This window comes from Oryx dammah, unplaced genomic scaffold (genome assembly GCF_014754425.2).
Source record: "Oryx dammah isolate SB20612 unplaced genomic scaffold, SCBI_Odam_1.1 HiC_scaffold_12, whole genome shotgun sequence".
NCBI lineage: Eukaryota > Metazoa > Chordata > Mammalia > Artiodactyla > Bovidae > Oryx > Oryx dammah.
Window position 1 is genome coordinate 53,807,933 of NW_024070196.1, and position 19,900 is coordinate 53,827,832.

At 42.2% G+C, this 19,900-nt stretch overlaps 1 long non-coding RNA gene across 2 annotated transcripts; it reads left to right on the plus strand.

Annotated features, from left to right (window-relative positions):
• The first annotated feature begins 2,263 nt into the window (after positions 1-2,263).
• LOC120871099 lies at positions 2,264-19,470 on the plus strand. 2 transcript variants are annotated; one of them, XR_005722946.1, is made up of 3 exons: positions 2,264-2,579; positions 18,501-18,728; positions 19,037-19,470. It is a non-coding gene; the product is annotated as an uncharacterized LOC120871099 (long non-coding RNA). The 2 variants fall into 2 exon arrangements; XR_005722945.1 differs by having other exon boundaries at positions 2,264-2,569.
• The last annotated feature ends 430 nt before the right edge of the window (positions 19,471-19,900 follow it).

Sequence of the window (19,900 nt, forward strand, 5' to 3'; positions counted from 1 at the left end):
GAGGAGAATTGGGTCTGACTAGTGGGTTCAGAAGAACATGCTGATGTCACTGAACTCAACTCCCTTGTCTGATGCTCAGTAAAGTCAGTCTACTGACACCAGGTTATGGTAAAGAAAAGTACAGGGCATTAAGCAAGAAGAACAGACAGCGAGTACTCAAAAGAATAAAAAATTTCCTGATGGCTTTCAGGCCAAGGTTTTTAAAGGCAACATTGAGGGCGAGAGTTGCAGGGTGCATGATCAGGTCATGAACATTTTTCTGATTGATTGGGGGTGAGGTAACAGGGTGATGTTTCGTAAATCTTCATTAGCCTTCTGGTTCCAGCCAGTCTGGGGTCTATGTGTTTGTGGTCAGAATGTTGCCACCGTTCTCCACCTGGGTGCAAGGCAGGATGGTGGGTGGTAGTGGGGCGGTGGGGAGTCTTAATTTCTGCAGAACACTCAGATATATGTCAGATTCTTGTCTATATCCCTTCAGGAAGAACTCAGAATCCTGAGACCCTACTGTTCTAACCATTAACTGTCAGAGTCTGCTCTTTGGAACTTGGGGAAGATCAAACAAGAAGTGGGGAACACTGAGGGGCTTGTACCCAGACAGGCCCCCCCAGAGTCCTGCTCAGTTTCATTCCATTTTTTCTTCGATGTTCCTCAGTCGTGAGGGGAACAGGTGCGGGACAAGAAAGGAATAAAGTTTTGGATAGAGAGGTTAATCATAAAAGAGGCAGGGGACCTCCATTTCAGGGTAACTCAGTCTCAATGAGCATGTCACCAGTCCTTTCTCTTTTTTCTTTTTTGCTGTGCTCTGTCCTTCAGATACCCATGTTTCCCCCTCTGCCATGGGGAGCCTGTTCCTCTGAAGGAGGCCTGCAGTCTATGACCAAGTAAATCAGTGTAATTTAGATGGGAACTGTGGTTCCAAATAGGAATAGGAGTAAGTCAAGGCTGTATGTTGTCACCCTGCTTATTTAACTTATATGCAGAGTACATCATGAGAAACGCTGGACTGGAAGAAACACAAGCTGATCAAGATTGCTGGGAGAAATATCAATAACCTCAGATATGCAAATAACACCACCCTTATGGCAGAAAGTGAAGAGGAACTAAAAAGCCTCTTGATGAAAGTGGAGAGTGAAAAAGTTGGCTTAAAGCTCAACATTCAGAAAACGAAGATCGTGACATCCGGTCTCATCACTTCATGGGAAATAGATGGGGAAACAGTGGAAATAGTGTCAGACTTTATTTTGGGGGCTCCAAAATCACTGCAGATGCTGACTGCAGCCATGAAATTAAAAGACGCTTACTCCTTGGAAGAAAAGTTATGACCAACCTAGATAGCATATTCAAAACAGAGACATTACTTTGCCAACTAAGGTCCGTCTAGTCAAGGCTATGGTTTTTCCTGTGGTCATGTATGGATGTGAGAGTTGGACTGTGAAGAAGGCTGAGTGCCGAAGAACTGTGGTGTTGGAGAAGACTCTTGAGAGTCCCTTGGACTGCAAGGAGATCCAACCTGTCCATTCTGAAGGAGATCAGCCCTGGGATTTCTTTGGAGGGAATGATGCTAAAGCTGAAACTCCAGTATTTTGACCACTTCATGCAAAGAGTTGACTCATTGGAAAAGACTCTGATGCTGGGTGGGATTGGGGGCAGGAGGAGAAGGGGACGACAGAGGATGAGATGGCTGGATGGCATCACTGACTCGATGGACGTGAATCTGAGTGAACTCTGGGAGCTGGTGATGGACAGGGAGGCCTGGCGTGCTGCGATTCATGGGGCTGCAAAGAGTCGGACACGACTGAGCGACTGAACTGAACTGAACTGAACTGTGGGCACAATGAAACAGTGTACTCCAGTCAGCCTCCTCAATAAAGATGATACCTTGTACCTCTGGCTGCCTGATTCATGCATTGACGTCTCAGTGGGTTTAAAATTTGGAAGGGCCAAGAAGGGAGCAATTAATTATCACCCCATAAACTCCCAACATGTTATTTTCTCATCAGAAAACTTCAGAGGCAGGCAGGAAAGCTGACTTGTGGGGGCTAAAATAACACATGGAGATCGGATTTCTGATGTAGTCAGGACTTTAGGCTGAAAGGTAATTGTAGGTCAAGTGGATTCTCGACCTGGACAGTTATGGTTGTAGTGGGGACCTGAGTACGAGAGCCTCTGGGGCAGGCAGGCCTTGACCTAACCCCTGTGAGTATAGCTTTGACCTCAGTGGGTGGTTGGGACAGGGATTACGTTACTGGGAAAAAAGCCTGTCTCTTCCAGGGAAGGCTTACTTTAAAGAGGACAGAGCTTTAGCTTTGCTCTCTTGGGTAGACGATTTTTGCTTCTTGTATTATGTCTTTCGGCAAAGCTTCGGGCTGGATTTTAAATAGCAAAGGTGATGAAATTTTACAGAGTCAAGGGAGCTCTTGTTGGTGAGATTGTAGCCTTTTTACAGCGTGAACCCAGGGAGTAGGTGGAATCTGCGAAGCTGTTCTTCTATAGGTCATTTTGAACTTCATTCAGGGTCATGAGCAGAACCTGTGAAGGGATGAAGGGACTCATCTCTTGACTCCATTTGGTACATGCTGGTAAGGTTCACCCCACTCCTGGGAGCCCACGTTTGTTCTGATTTGTCTATTGCATAAACCTTGATCATGGCTTTAGATTGGGGAGCCCAGGCTGAGTTGCCCTGCAGAATGGGGGTGCACTTTATTAGAGAAAACAAATTAATAGAACAGCACCCTTATACAGGAGATGTGCTTCTTTGTGGGTTGAGGTAGAGAAAACTAATGAAAATCCAAAAGTTAAGAAGGCAGCTCAAGAAGCTTATGCCCAGAAGACTTTGTCTCTGGGAAACAGGTTTGCTCAGGGAATCAAGGAAGAACGAGGTTGTTTTCAAAAATATGATTCCATCATACATAGTTGACAGTTGCTGAAAGTGGACCTTAAAACCCCTCATCACAGAAAACTTTGTTTTGGTAAGCGTGTGTGATGCTGGGTGTTAATTAGACTTATTGTAGTGATCATTTTGCAATATATACAAATAGCAAATTATTTTGAAATTAATATGTGAAATATACCCCAAATATACCAATTAAAAATTTTTTATTTAGTTTATTTATTTGGCTGCACCAGGTCTTAGTTGCAATACTCAGGATCCAGTTCCCCGACCAGGGTTTGAACCCAGGCTCCTTGCTTTGGGAGCATGGAGTCCTAGCCACTGGACCACCAGGGAAATCCCCAATATGTCACTTCAAAAAGAAAAGCTCCTGTCGTGCTATCAAAACAGAACTAGTGGAAGAGCAGAAGACAAAGGAAGACTGGCTGACTAAATTGAGGAAGGCAGGGATTTTAAAAAAAAACACAGGATTTTTGATCACACTAAAGAGAAACAGACACATAGATGCGAAGCTGAGACAGGCAGAAGTAACGGCAGATTTCTATCTTCTCCCATCTGTTGCCCACTCTGGGCCATGAAATCCTTGGTCCAGAAGAAGAATTGGCTGGGGTGTGGGGGATGTTTGCACTCCTTAAACTGCTTGTTTTTGTTGGGAATTTTCTTTCAATGCTGGTATAATTGACTTCACCCAGGTTTCCCGTGCCTCGTGAGATCTTTTCTCTGTGGGCTCAGCTGTCTTCCCTCCCACCTTGCTCCCATATTCACCCTGATTACTCTCCCCAAAGAGCAGAGACTTATAAAAGCTAACACTATGATTTTAGTAGACAGACCATACAGATAAGAAAGGGAAATGAGTTTTAAAAGAATTTTAACTGTCCCCCCTCTACTTTGGCTGTGCCTTGCAGATTTCAGGATCTTATTTCCCCAACTCCCGGACCAGGGACTGAACTTGGGTCCCCAGCAGTGGAACCGTGGAGTCCTAAACATTGGATCACCAGAGTATTCATAGGAAATGATATTTTGAAGGCTCATCTAATTAGAAATTGAGAGGGTGAATAGACTCATGCCTATGTGCCATCTTGAGAGGGAATGGAGGTAATATTACAGATTTGTGGGAAGAAATTATTTTTAAATGGTGGAAAGACATTGATAATCCCTCTGGGGAAAAAAAAATTAAATTGGATCCCTCTCACACCATACCCAAGAGTAAATTCTAGAAGCCAATAGCAAGGGCACGTATTTAAAACTTTTAGAAGAAAATATAGAAGATTTTGATAAGAAATGATGGCACAAGCTATTAGGGAAAATTTTAATGGATTTGACTACATTAAAAGTTGAAACTCTCTCACAATGGATCAAAGACCTAAACATGAGAGTTAGAACTTTAAGACTCCTAGAAGAAAACATAGGTGAAAGCTTCATTTTGTTGGATTTGACTTCCTATATAGGCTACTAAAAGGACAGGGAACAAAAGAAAAACATAGATATACTAGACTACATCAACATTTAAAACTTCTGTTCATCAAATTAACCTCCAATTAAAATAAATAAATTTATATTAAAAAAAACACTTCTGTTCATCAAAGAACATTATCAACAGGCTTGAAAAGACAGCCCATGGAATGGGAGGAAATATACACAAATGATGTATCTGATAAGGGGCATACATCCAGAATATATAGGCTTTCCTGTTGGCGCTAGTGGTAAAAGAATCTGCCTGCCAGTGCAAGAGAGGCAGGAGACAAGAGTTTGCTCCCTGGGTCAGGAAGATCCCCCGAAGGAGGAAAATGGCAACCTGCTCCAGTATTCTTGACTGGTAAATTCCATGGGGTTGCAAACAGTTGGCTATGACTCAGCACACATGCATCCAGAATATATAAAAACTCCTATAACTCAGCTCAGCTCAGTTCAGTTGCTCAATGTTGTCTGACTCTTTGCAACTCCATGGACTGCAGCACGCCAGGCCTCCCTGTCCATCGCCAACTCCCAGAGTTTACTCAAACTCATGTCCATTGAGCCAGTGATGCCATCCAACCGTCTCATCCTCTGTCGTCCCCTTCTTCTCCCACCTTCAATCTTTCCCAGCATTAGGGTCTTTTCAAATGAGTCAGCTCTTTGCATCAGGTGGCCAAAATATTGGAGTTTCAGCTTCAGCATCAGTCCTTCCAATGAATATTCAGAAATGATTTCCTTTAGGATGGACTGGTTGGATCTCCTTGCAGTCCAAGGGACTCTCAAGAGTCTTCCCAACACCACAGTTCAAAAGCATCAATTCTTCAGCACTCAACTTTCTTTATAGTCTAACTCTCACATCCATACATGACTACCGGAAAAACCACAGCTTTGACTAGATGGACCTTTGTTGGCAAAGTAATGTCTCTGCTTTTTAATATGCTATCTAGGTTGGTCATAATTTTTCTTCCAAGGAGTAAGCGTCTTTTAATTTCATGGCTGCAATCACCATCTGCAGTGATTTTGGAGCCCTCCCAAAATAAAATCTCTCAGTGTTTCCACTGTTTCCCCATCTATTTCCCATGAAGTGTTGGGACCACATGCCATGATCTTTGTTTTCTGAATGTTGAGCTTTCTTTAAGCCAACTTTTTCACTCTCCTCTTTCACTTTCATCAAGATGCTTTGTAATTCTTCTTTGCTTTCTGCCATAAGGGTGGTGTCATCTGCGTATCTAAGGTTATTGATATTTCTCCCGGCAATCATGATTCCAGCTTGTGCTTCTTCCAGTCCAGCGTTTCTCATGATGTGCTCTGCATATAAGTTAAATAAGCAGGGTGACAGTACACAGCCTTGACGTACTTCTTTTCCTATTTGGAACCAGTCTGTTCTTCCATGTCCAGTTCTAACTGTTGCTTCCTGACCTGCATGCAGATTTCTCAGGAGGCAGGTCAGGTGGTCTGGTATTCCCATCTCTTTCAGAATTTTCCACAGTTTGTTGTGGTCCACACAGTCAAAGGTTTTGGCATAGTCAATAAAGCAAAAGTAGATGTTTCTCTGGAACTGTCTTGCTTTTTCGATAACTCAAGAACAATAAAAAAGATTTAAAAACAGAGAAAGGACTTGAATAGACATTTCTCCAAAGAATATATACAAATGGCCAACATAGGAAAAAGATGCTTGACATCACTAATTGTCAGGGAAATGCAAATCAAAATCACAAAGAGATATCACCTCTCACCCATTAGGATGGATTGTTGTTGTTCAGTTGCTCAGTGGTGTCCGATTCCTTTCGACCCCATGTACTGCAGCACACCAGGCTTCCCTGTCCTTCACCGTCTTCCTTCATGTCCATCGAGTCGGTGATGCCATCCAACCGTCTCACCCTCTGTCGTCCTCTTCTCCTCATGCCTTCAATCTTTCCCAACATCGGGGTCTTTTCTAATGAGTTAACTCTTTGCATCAGGTGGCCAAAGTATTAGAGCTTCAGCTTCAGCATCAGTCCTTCCAATGAATATTCAGGATTGATTTCCTGTAGGATTGACTGGTTTGATAACCTTTCAGTCCAAGGGACTCTCAAGAGTCTTCTCCATTATCGTGGTTACTATTTTAAAAAACAAATGAACAACAACAAAAAAAAAACCCAGAAAATAGCAAATGTTATCAAGGCTGTGAGAAAACTGGAACTCTTGTGCCCTGTTGGTGGGAATGTAAATTGGTTCAGACTCTGTGGAAATCAGTATGCTAGTTCCTCAGTTGAAGCAGAATTACCATGTGATATAACAACTCCATTTTTGTGTATATATATATATATATACCTGAAAGAAGTGAAAGCTGGGATTCAAGTAGATATTTATATACCTATGTTCATAACAACATAATTCACAATAGTCAAAAGGCAGAAGCAACCCAATCTTCCCCTGATGGGTGAACTGATACACAAAAATTTGATAATACATACGGTGGAATATTCGGAGAAGGCGATAGCACCCCACTCCAGTACTCTTGCCTGGAAAATCCCATGGACGGAGGAGCCTGGTAGGCTGCAGTCCATGGGGTCGCTAAGAGTCGGACACGACTGAGCGACTTCACGTTCACTTTTCACTTTCATGCGTTGGAGAAGGAAATGGTAACCCATTTCAGTGTTCTTGCCTGGAGAATCCCAGGGACAGGGGAGCCTGATGGGCTGCCATCTTTGGGGTCGCACAGAGTCGGACACGACTGAAGCAACTTAGCAGCATGGTGGAATATTATTCTTTTTTAAGAAGGAAGGAAATCCTGACCCATGTTATACCATGGATGAATTTTGAGGGCATTATGGTAAGTGAAATAAGCCAGAACAAAAAAAGACAAATGCTATATGATTGTGCTTTTATGAGGCAGCGAGCTAGAGGAGTCAGATTTATAGAGACAGAAAGTAGAATGGTGATTTCCTGGAGCTGGAGGGCAGAGGGAATAGAGAGTTCTTGTTTAATGTGTACAGAGTTTCAGTTTTGCAAGATGAAAACAGTTCTGGAGATGGATGATTGTAATGGTTGCACAACAGTATGAATGTACTTAATGGCACTGAACCGTACACTTTTTAAAATGCTGTCTTAAATTTTATATCATGCATATTTTACCACAATTAACATTTTTAAGCAATGATTAGAGCATCTGCACAGTAAAAGACACTATTAAAAAAATGCTTAAAGAGATTTCGCTAGTGATCAGTGGTTAAAACTTTGCTTCCCAATGCAGGAAAGAGACTTAAGTGAAAATTTGAGAAGAACAGCCAGCCATGTAAAGTTCTGGATGAAGGGCATTCAGGCCGGTGTGTGTATCAGTCGCTCAGTCGTGTCCAACTCTTTGTGACCCTATGGACTATAGCCAGCCAGGCTCCTCTGTCCATGGGATTCTCCAGACAAGAATACTGGAGTGGGTTGCTGTTGCCTTCTCCAGGGGATCTTCCCAACCCAGGGATTGAACCTGGGTCTCCTGTATGGCAGGCAGATTTTTTACCATCTGAGCCATTAGGGAAGCCCATTCCAGGCAGAGGGCAGAGCAAATGCAAATGTCCTGAACTGGAATAAGTTTGGAGATGTCTTAGCCCAGGCTGCCATGAGAAAATACCATAAACTGGGTGGCTTAAACAACAAATTATTTTCTCAGTTCTGGAAGAAAAATGTCTGAGAACAGGGTGCCAGTACGCTTGGGTTCTGATGAGAGCTCTCTTCCTGGCTTACAGATGGCTGGCTACCTTCTCACTCACTGTGTCTTCACCTGGCACAGAGCCCTCTTCTTGTAAGGAACACAGCCCTATCAGATTAGAGCCACACCATTATGACCTCATTTAATTTCAATGACATTCCCAAAGCCTTACCACTGATTACAGTCACACTGGGGTGAGGGCTTAAATATATTAATTTCTTTTATTTTATTGGTGTTTAGTTGTTTACACGGAGAAGGCAATGGCATCCCACTCCAGTACTCTTGTCTGGAAAATCCCATGGATGGAGGAGCCTGGAAGGCTGCAGTCCATGGGGTGGCTCAAGGTTGGACATGACTGAGCGATTTCACTTTCCCTTTTCACTTTCATGCATTGGAGAAGGAAATGGCAACCCACTCCAGTGTTCTTGCCTGGAGAATCCCAGGGACGGGGGAGCCTGGTGGGCTGCCATCTATGGGGTCGCACAGAGTTGGACATGACTGAAGCAACTTAGCAGCAGCAGCAGCAGCAGTTGTTTTACAATGTTGTGTTAGGATCTGTTCTACAGCAAAGTGAATCAGCTATATGCAAAGGAGAAAAGGAAAGATATAAGCATCTGAATGCAGAGTTCCAAAGAATAGCAAGGAGAGATAAGAAAGCCTTCTTCACCGATCAATGCAAAGAAATAGAGGAAAACAACAGAATGGGAAAGACTAGAGATCTCTTCAAGAAAATTAGAGATACCAAGGGAACATTTCATGCAAAGATGGGCTCGATAAAGGACAGAAATGGTATGGACCTAACAGAAGCAGAAGATATTAAGAAGAGGTGGCAAGAAGACACAGAAGAACTGTACAAAAAAGATCTTCAAGACCCAGATAATCACGATGGTGTGATCACTCATCTAGAGCCAGACATCCTGGAATGTGAAGTCAAATGGGCCTTAGAAAGCATCACTACGAACAAAGCTAGTGGAGGTGATGGAATTCCAGTTGAGCTATTTCAAACCCTGAAAGATGATGCTGTCAAAGTGGTGCACTCATTATGCCAGCAAATTTGGAAAACTCAGCAGTGGCCACACGACTGGAAAAGGTCAGTTTTCCTTCAAACCCCAAAGAAAGGCAATGCCAAAGAATGCTCAAATTACCACACAGTTGCACTCATCTCACATGCTAGTAAAGTAATGCTCAAAATTCTCCAAGCCAGGCTTCAGCAATACGTGAACCGTGAACTTCCAGACGTTCAAGCTGGTTTTAGAAAAGGCAGAGGAACCAGAGATCAAATAGCCAGCATCCGCTGGATCATCGAAAAAGCAAGAGAGTTCCAGAAAAACATCTATTTCTGCTTTATTGACTATGCCAAAGCCTTTGACTGTGTGGATCACAAGAAACTGTGGAAAACTCTGAAAGAGATGGGAATACCAGACCACCTGACCTGCCTCTCGATAAACCTATATGCAGGTCAGGAAGCAACAATTAGAACTGGACATGGAACAACAGACTGGTTCCAAATAGGAAAAGGAGTATGTCAAGGCTGTATATTGTCACCCTGTTTATTTAACTTCTATGCAGAGTACATCATGAGAAACGCTGGGCTGGAAGAAGCACAAGCTGGAATCAAGATTGCAGGGAGAAATATCAATAACTTCAGATATGCAGATGACACCACCCTTATGGCGGAAAGTGAAAGAGGAACTAAAAAGCCTCTTGATGAAAGTGAAAGAGGAGAGTGAAAAAGTTGGCTTAAAGCTCAACATTCAGAAAACTAACATCATGGCATCTGGTTCCATCACTTCATGGGAAATAGATGGGGAAACAGTGGAAACAGTGTCAGACTTTATTTTTTGGGCTTCAAAGTCACTGCAGATGGCGATTGCAGCCATGAAATTAAAAGACGCTTACTCCTTGGAAGAAAAGTTATGACCAACCTAGATAGCATATTCAAAAGTAGAGACATTACTTTGCCGACTAAGTTCCGTCTAGTCAAGGCTATGGCTTTTCCTGTAGCCATGTATGGATGTGAGAATTGGACTGTGAAGAAAGCTGAGTGCCGAAGAATTGACGCTTTTGAACTGTGGTGTTGGAGAAGACTCTTGAGAGTCCCTTGGACTGCAAGGAGATCCAACCAGTCCATTCTGAAGGAGATCAGCCCTGGGATTTCTTTGGAAGGAATGATGCTAAAGCTGAAACTCCAGTACTTTGGCCACCTCATGCGAAGAGTTGACTCATTGGAAAAGACTCTGATGCTGGGAGGGATTAGGGGCAGGAGGAGAAGGGGACGACTGAGGATGAGATGGCTGGATGGCATCACGGACTCGATGGAAGTGAGTCTGAGTGAACTCCGGGAGTTGGTGATGGACAGGGAGGCCTGGTGTGCTGCGACTCATGGGGTCGCAGAGTCGGACACGACTGAGCGGCTGAACTGAACTGCACTGATACGTATATCCCCTCTTTGTCACCACAGAGCATTTAGTAGAGTTCCCTGTGCTATGTGGTAGGTTCTCATTAGTTATCTATCTTATAAAATCTGCCTGCAAATGCAGGAGACGTGGGTTTGATTCCCAAGTCGGGAAGATCCCCTGGAGAAGGAAATGGCGACTCACTCCAGTATTCTTGCCTGGGAAATCCCATGGACGGAGGAGCCTGGCGGGGTTGCAAAGAGTCAGGCACGATTTAGTGACTAAAACAACAATCAATCCCAATCTTGACAATCAATCTCAAGCTCACAATTCATCTATCCCTCTTTTCCCACCTTGGTGTCTATATATTTGTTCTCTATGTCTGTGTGTCTGTTTCTGCTTTACAAATAGGTTCATCTGCAACATTCAAATTTGGAGGGACACCAGCATTCAGTCCATAACACCTCAGTGTGGGGCTTGTTTTAGAAAGTCAGTTTGAGGGAATTCCCTGGCAGTTCAACAGGCAGGACTGTGTGTTTCTTTTTCGGGGGACATAGGACTGATCACTGGTCAGGGAATTAAGATTCCCTCAAGGTTCAGGGACAAAAGCAGAAAATAAAAATGTCGATTTGGGGAGGCCAGGACTTCAGTACTGATATGCGGAAGTGAAATCCTAGAGATCAACTCTGAGACTGGATAAGATAGAAGGATTCCTCCCATAGTCCATTTTTGGAAGTATGAGGAATTAAGCCTTATTTGGGCTGAGGGGAGAGGAATTTGGGAGGAAGTTATCTTGGCTCTTAATTCTTTGCCAGAGGCTCAAAAGGGCTTCCCTGCTAGACCCTTAGGTAAAGAATTCGCCTGCAATGCAAGAAATTCATAGGAGGCGTGGGTTCAGTCCCTGGGTCGGGAAGATTCCCCGGAGGAGGAAAATGGCAACCCACTCCAGTATTCTTGCCTGAAATAATCCCATGGACAGAGGAGCCTGGCGGGTTACAGTCCATAAGGTCGCAAAGAGTTGGACATGGCTAAGCAACTAAGCACACAAGCACTAAAGGCTCAAAAACTCTGCTCCCATTTGTAGGGGGTTTCCCTCCTCTGTCTTCTGAGTTTGGCCACAAGATGAGATGCAGTTCCTAAATTCTTTCTCTCCTTGCTACTCTCCATGGTAACACAGCGCTCTTAGGTAACAGGTTTTATTGCTAATTACTAGGGAACAACAAAAGTACAACAAACAACAATGTTGAAACATGACTCATTCAAATAGAGGGCAATCACATGTCAAAAATTTATTCAGCTTGTTAAATAGGAAACAGTAAGATGGAAAAGCTGGTTCAGAGAGCATTTTGAGGAAGTAGATATTTGAAGAAGGAGGAGTCTTAAATGCTAAACTGATTAATCTCTGGTCCTTTTTCATACTGGAAAGAAATACTTTGGAATTTAAAACAGACAAAAATCTGAGCCTTTAATAAAAAGTAAATAGTGAAGAAAGCAAAGATACATTCCTTGGTTTGCATATATGGCCAGTGGGCCAAATCTGACTCTGTTGCTTGCATTTATAGTAAGTTTTATTGGACCACAACCACGCTCATTTGCTTAGCTATTGTGTAAGGCTTGCTCCTTGGAAGAAAAGCTATGGCCAACCTAGACAGCATATTAAAAAGCAGAGACATTACTTTGCCAACAAAGGTCCGTCTAATCAAAGCTATGGTTTTTCCAGTAGTCATGTATGGATGTGAGAGTTGGACCATAAAGAAAATTGAGTACCAAAAAACTGATGCTTTTGAACTGTGATGTTGGAGAAGACTCTTGAAGGTCCCTTATACTGCAAGGAGATCCAGACAGTCCACCCTAAAGGAGATCAATCCTGAATATTCATTGGAAGGACTGATGCTGAAGCTGAAACTCCAATATTTTGGCCACCTGATGCGAAGAACTGACTCGTTTGAAAAGACCCTGATGCTGGGAAAGATTGAAGGCAGGACAAGAAGGAGACAACAGAGGGTGAGATGATTGGATGGCAGCACCGACTCAATGGACATGAGTTTGAGTAAGCTCTGGGAGTTGGTGATGGACAGGGAAGCCTGGTGTGCTGCAGTGCATGGGGTCACAAAGAGTCAGACACGACTGAGTGACTGAACTGGACTGACTGTGTAAGGCTGCTTTTGCAGTACTATGATGACAGAGCTAAGTCGTTAATAGAGAGTATATAGCCCCAAAGCCTAAAATATTTACTATCTTAGACCTTTACAGAAAAAGTTTGCCAGCTCCTTCTAGAGAATTAATCCTGGGGTGAGCTTGTTAAACAATGTCCTCCATGACATGGCAAGAACTACACTGCCCTATCTTGGTCTTATTTGCAAATTATGGCTAATTTTTCTTTAAAAAAAGATGTTTGGCTTAAAAATTGGGGACAATAGGAGAGTTGTCATCTCTGGCCTGTAATTCCTAAGTTCTTCCATCCACCCACTTGAACACCCCAATACCCTCTTTGTGCACTGGTGACTGATCTCAATGCCCCTTAGCCTCCCAACCCATTTCTTTGATAGTGGAGTTTATGAAAACCTCCTTTACAGAGTTATTTTGTTCAACAGAGCACTCTGTCTCAGAGTTAAGGTTTTACCTATAGTAGTAGTACATTTATATGGAAAGTTTTCTTGGGATGTCCACTCAGCTTCTTTGAAATTAAGTTCTACAGCTGTTGCAAACAGCAAGTTTTGAAAAGGCAACAATAGTGTGCACCTGACCACTGCTTTTCCCCTGGTTCCTGGCACATGGTAGATGCTCAATAAAATATCTGTTGATTGAATGATAGATCCAATGAAACACTGAAGGTAGAGGGTTTATTTTCCGCTCAGGGTCAGCTCTAGATGAGGAACAAAGTTTTGGTGATGAATGCTGCCACCTGCAGGGAAAAAATGAAACTGCAAGATGCAGAACTGCTAAATCCTGAGGAAAATACTGTCAACTTCCAGGCAGGATTAGGAGAGAATCAATTTTTTCTCCTTTCGTTTAAGGCAGAATTAATCAATGTCATTTTGCCCTTTCTGATTGTGGAAACTGTACCCTTTCTTTAATAACATTTAAAGCCTTTGGAGTGCTTAATAAGTTCCCAGGGCCATCCCTCACACACAGTTTTGCAGTAGGTATCACTATCTCTGGGCTTCCCTGATAACTCAGTTGGTAAAGACTCCGCCTGCTTGCAGGAGACCCCAACTCAATTCCTGAGTTGGGGAGATCCACTGGAGAAGGGATGGGCTACCCACTTCAGTATTCTTGGGCTTCCCTTGCAGCTCAGCTGGTAAAGAATCTGCCCCCAATGTGGGATTCAATCCCTGAGTTGGGAAGATCCCCTGGAGAAGGGAAAGGCTACCCGCTCCAGTATTCTGGCCTGGAGAATTCCATGGACTATGTAGTCCATGGAAAGAGTCAGACACGACTGAGCAACTTTCACTTCACCACTATCTCCATTTTATACATGAGGAATCTAAGCACAGAAAGTATGACTGAGTTACACAGAAGCTGGCAAAACTAGGGATTTGAACCAAAAGATCGTGGCTTCAGAATGAGTGCATCTAATCATTTCACTACACTACCTCTCTACGCTTGATATGGAAAATGTTTATAGAAAACATGTAGAAGCATGGCGAACGAAACCCATGCAAGTATCTCTGCTGTCTCCTGAAACAGTATTAAAATGATAGAAAAGGAATCCAGAGTGTGAGCCCACAGACAACAGGAGAGAAGATGATTGCTCATGAGAGATGTCAGATCCCTTCTGGAAGATAGAAAGTGGATGGATGATTTAGCTGAGTGGAAAAACCCTAGATCTTATGGAGGAGAAAGTCAGTGAGGAGTAACATGAGGCCCTTGGCAGAGAAAGTGCAGAATCCTAACCACTGGACAACCAGGCAATTCCCCTGAAAGCAGGTCATTAATTGTATATATGTAATAGGAGCTGTTAACCCCAGATTCTCTCCTGTGACTCCTTGTTCCTATCCCTACAAAGATTATTCTTTGGAGAATTTGAACCATGATAGCTCTAGGTTCAGAGATTACAGTCAGAGAAAAGGATGGAAGTGAGGTAACACACTAAAAACAGAGGTATTAGATGAAAGTGTGCAGCTAAAAAAATTGAAATTAAAAAAAAATAATGATATATTTGATGGTAGTATTGGTATTGTTATTCTTAGACTTAGCACTATGCTAAATGTATTGTGGAACAAAGCAAATAATAAATTATGTTGAAGTTTTTGAGAACCAAGCTCTATGGTGTGGGAGAAACAAGATAACATGTATAGTCGATATAGTTAAATAAAAGCCCTCTAGTCTTGATTTCAATTGGAAACATCAGTATGATGGATTTCGTCATAGAGGTTATTTAGCTTGTTCAAGGTCACCCAGCTCATAAAGGATGGAACAAGAATAACAGCCTAGTCTTGCAACTAAATTTGTGAAGGTCTGCCTTCTTGGTGGGTCAGGTAGGAGGGCCTCTTGGAGGAGGTGAAATCTGAAGATTAAGTAAGAGCAATAAACGGATTTCTCTTGATCAATGGACAATCTGCTTGCTATTTCCCAAGAATCCTGGGCTGACCTGGAAAGAGTTTCTTTCTGAAATGTCAAAACCCGAGGTCAGTATGATCAATTGATCAACAGACATCACCGAGGCAGACCAACTTGTTTCCCTGTGCCATCCCTTTAAAAATTTTCAAGGAAAGTGAAATGTATTTCCACTGATGCCTCAAAGTAAGCAGCTCTTACAGTAAAGCAATGGAAAGCGATGTTGCTCAGTCATGTCCAACTCTTTGCAACCCCACAGACTGAAGACTACACAATTCATTTGAGTCTGATTTTTTTTTAAGACTTGAAAAATGTTCACAAGATTTAAAATGTGCTTTCAAGTCTAGTCTGAGCAGTGGGTGCTGGGCAAGGCTGGCAGGAGGAAAGGATTTGTGCCTTATTTTCCAAATGCTCACCCTAATGGAATACAGGGATGATGTGATTAAGAGAGAGAACATGTTTTAAAATTTGTTTAATTGTTGTGCTCATTTAATTTGAAAATAAGTTATTGGGAATTCCCTGGTGGTCCAGTGGTTAGGATTCATTGCTGTCACTGGTGGGGCCCGGGTTCAGTCCCCGGTTGGGAAACAAAGATCCTGCAAGCCTTGAAGCATGGCCCCCCACATTTTAGTTATTAAGTGAAAAGCAATACATGCAAAATAGATCAAAGATTAACTCTCTTTTCCTCCTCTTCCCCAGAAAGTGTTATAATTACCAGCTTCTTAGGTCTTGCAGAGAACATTTTAAGAGGAAAATTTTAGGTTGATTCATGTTAGAAGGAGACAGAAATTAAAATATGACTGATCTTTTGTTATCTCACTAGGGTAAGCAGTTGCCCTCTGAGGGAGAACCTGTAGCTAGATTTACATTGGATGGACTTTCATTATTTGTTTTAAGGAATTCACAAATGATCTCTACTAAAGATGTTTGTCGCTCAGTCATGTCCAGATCTTTGCAAACCCATGGACTGTAGCCCACAAGGCTCTTCTGTCCATGGAATTCTCCAGGCAAGAATACTGGAGTGCGTTGCCATTTCCTTCTCCAGGGGAATATTCCTGACCCAGGGATTGAACCCAGGTCTTTTGCAATGCAGGCAAATTCTGTCTGAGCCACCAGGGAAGCCCTCTCTACTAAAAGAGGTATCAGTTTGAGTCTTTGTCCAAACTGACCTAGTTAAACTTCATCTTTTCTCATCTGGCTATCTTTCCTTCCCCCTTATTTAGAAATAAACTGCCTATAATGTAGAGATGGAGATTCTGGGAGTTTGAATTTAGGGTTAAATTTCATCCAGATTTTTCATAACTATGACTACAAGAGTTGGGCTTCCTTGGTAGCTCAGATGGTAAAGAATTCACCTGCAATGCAGAAGACCCCAGTTTGATTCCTGGGTCAGGAAATCCCCTGGAGAAGGGATAGGCTACCCACTCCAGTATTCTGGGGATTCCCTGGTGGTACAGACAGTAAAGAATCCTCCTGCAATTCGGCAGACCTGGGTTCGACCCCTGGTTTGGGAAGATCCCCTGGAGGAGGGCATGGCAACCTACTGAAGTATTCTTGCCTGGAGAATCACCATGGACAGAGGAGCCTGGCAGGCTACAGTATATGGCGTCACAAAGAGTCGGACACAACTGACTTAACACAGCACATATGACTACAATAATTCTGACGTTTCTAGGACATTCCAATTTTTAAATTGTCTTCCTAACTATGTGCACCCCTGTCAGGCCACAGTTCTGATTTGGGGCATGGAAAACATACTCTAACAGTGTGAGGTTGGTGATTTTGACACAGACTTACCCAATCTTGTATTTGCTTTTCTTTGGTCTCCATGTTCTTGCCAGCAAATTCGGGTTAACATGAGGTTAAACAAGCTGTAGCAGAAAATGCCTGGCCCCACCATGGGGCAAAATAAAGCAGGTTCAGGGCTCAAGAAGAATTTACTCACAGGCCGCCAATAAGGGGAGGTGAAAAGGGAGCTACCTACAGATCCTGGGGAGGACAATGAAACATGTTTACAACACAGAAACAGAAAGAGAAGTGGGGGAGGAGAGAGGAGTGTCCCTAAGTGGTGCCAAGAGGTCAGCTCACTTCCATTTTTTGAGGCTCTTTGTTTACAGAAGAATGAAGAATTCAGTTCTTCATTTAATATTGAACAATTTCTTTTTACACCCCATGGTTAAAATGCCATGTAAATGTGTCATTACAAGATGACTGTATTTACTAAAAATCAACTAATAAAACTTCAATGAGATACCACCACATAATTCTTAGAACAACTAAAAATGAAATTGAAAACAAAACTGATCATACCAAGTTGTCAGGAGCCTGGGGAGTCAATGGAAATCTCAAACTTTGCTCGTGGGCATGCAGAATGTAGTCACTCTAGGAAAAAGTTGGGCAGTTTCTTATAAAATTAAATATCTACTCACCAGACAACCTAGGAATCTCACTCTATCCATGAAATTCTCTAGGCAAGAATACTAGAGTGGGTTGCCATGCCCTCCTCCAGGGGATCCTCCCAACCCAGAGATCGAACGCAGGTCTCCCACACTGCAGGCAGATTCGCTACCTAATACCATCTGAGCCACCGGGAAGCCCCCATGATGAAATACTTGTTAGCAACAGAAAGGAATGAATTGAAAGAACTCCTGGCCAAATTATTTTTTAACAATGGTACGAGGACTGTATAACGGGGAAAAGATAGTCTCTTCAATAAATGGTGTTGGGAAAACTGGATATCTACATGCAAAACAATGAAATTAGACCCTTACCTTATGTCATATACAAATATTTTCTCAATTGTGGTTGTTGTTACATGACTGTATGTGTTAGTTAAAAATCAGAAAACTGTAAACCAAAAAAACTGTATATTGATGCATGAGAAAACCTGTATATAAAAAACTGCATATAGTATCGCTCAATAAAACTGTCTAAAGGACTATGTGGGAGAAGGTGAGGGTGGGATGATTTGAGAGAATAGCATTGAAACATGTATATTACCATATGTAAAATAGATAACCAGTGCAAGTTTTATGCTGAAGCAGGGCACTCAACTGGTGCTCTGGGACAACCCAGAGGGATGGTGTGGGGAGGGAGGTGGGAGGAGAGTTCAGGATAGGGGAACACATGTGCACCTGTGGCTGATTCATGTCGATGTATGGCAAAAACCACCACAATATTGTAATGTAATTATCCCCCAATTAAAATTAATTAGTTAAAAAAAACTTACTAAAAAGAAATGTGGAGTAAATGTGGGAAAATGTCAAATCTGATCTTGGTGCAGTGTATAGTGGTCTTATGATTAAAATGTTTTATTGTGATTGAAATGTTTTTACTGTGATTGAAATGTTTCAATCTGAAAATTTTTAAAGGTATTCTTAAAAAGCCGATTAGCTTATTCAAACTGCAGTATGGTCCAATAATAGGATGCAAGTTTACAGTTGCCTGGTAAACAAAGAATTGTTTCATTTTTGTCAGCGTATGTCTGTGACCGTATTTATTATTTCATTTTCAGAAAAGGTCAAACTTGTAAATTTGAGACCTTTCAAGAATGTGGAGCCTGCTCAAACAGCCCGTCTGCCCCCATAATGTTTCAGAAAACATTTGAATAATAAGAATAGTATCTGGGGGTTGACAAGGCACGTGGGAAACAGGAGGAGGAGAGAAGCGAGATTTCTTTTCTTCTGGATGTTGATTTAGAAATGAATTACTTGAGCTGTTCACTTCGGTCAAAAATGATAGAGTAAGTCCTTTGTCCTCACACAGCCTTGATCTTGTGTTGTTCTAAGAAATCACTTCATAAAGATTAATGATTCTGCACCCCTATTTGTAAAATATTTGGCTCAGATGAATAAACATGGGTGGATATACTTAATATAGGCAAAAATGGATACTTAATTTTAGACAGATTAGAAGCCATGACTTTAGCAAAAATAATGAGTCAATTCACCCCAAACCACACCAAAGACCAAGACAGAGGGGTTATCCCTGCTATATGAAGTTAGCCTCAGCTATTTTTCCATTGAGCTACTCCTGTCTTTGTTTTTTCAGGCTTCTCATATGTGGCAGCTTCCAAGTGCAGAATTCCAAAAAGCTGAAATTGTCTTCAATCCTCCCAACGTTGGCACAGACTATAAGGAATTAAGAATGCCAATAATTTTCGGGAAACAGATGGACATTTTAAATCACAAACATTTACACACAACCCAAAAGCTGCAGTTTGGGACAAAATATGGAAATAGATCTTGGCCCTTCTTTGTGTCCTTCTATCTTAATGAGGGAACCTGCCAAGACCATGGGAGAAGGGAGGGAGAAAGGATCCTTTAGGCTGAAAGATGAAAAAAAGAAAAAAAAAAAAACTGGCAGAATTGGGTCACCTGTGAAATGAACAGTTTCAGTGTTTTCAAGGTTTGCAAAATGGATCTGAGTTGACACAACCCTCATTTTGACTGTGTAAGATGTCATAAAATTACTTCTGGACCACCTATAGAGTGTTTTCATTTGAAAGGGGATGGTGAGATCATTTTCCAAACCATACACACAAAAATGTTAGAACTGAAGGGCACTTTATCAAAATTTAATCCAACAGCCTAAAAATTCAAAGCAGCAAATAGGACAATGTGATTGACAGATATTAAGGAATAGAAAAGAAAGTGGAGACCTGGAAGTCAAGAGAAGATTTAAAAACAAGTCATCCTGGATTTAGAAGTCAAACGACCGCACAATTGCACTCATCTCACATGCTAGTAAAGTAATGCTCAAAATTCTCCAAGCCAGGCTTCAGCAATACGTGAACCGTGAACTTCCAGATGTTCAAGCTGGTTTTAGAAAAGGCAGAGGAACCAGAGATCAAATTGTCAACATCCGTTGGATCATGGAAAAAGCAAGAGAGTTCCTGAAAAACATCTATTTCTG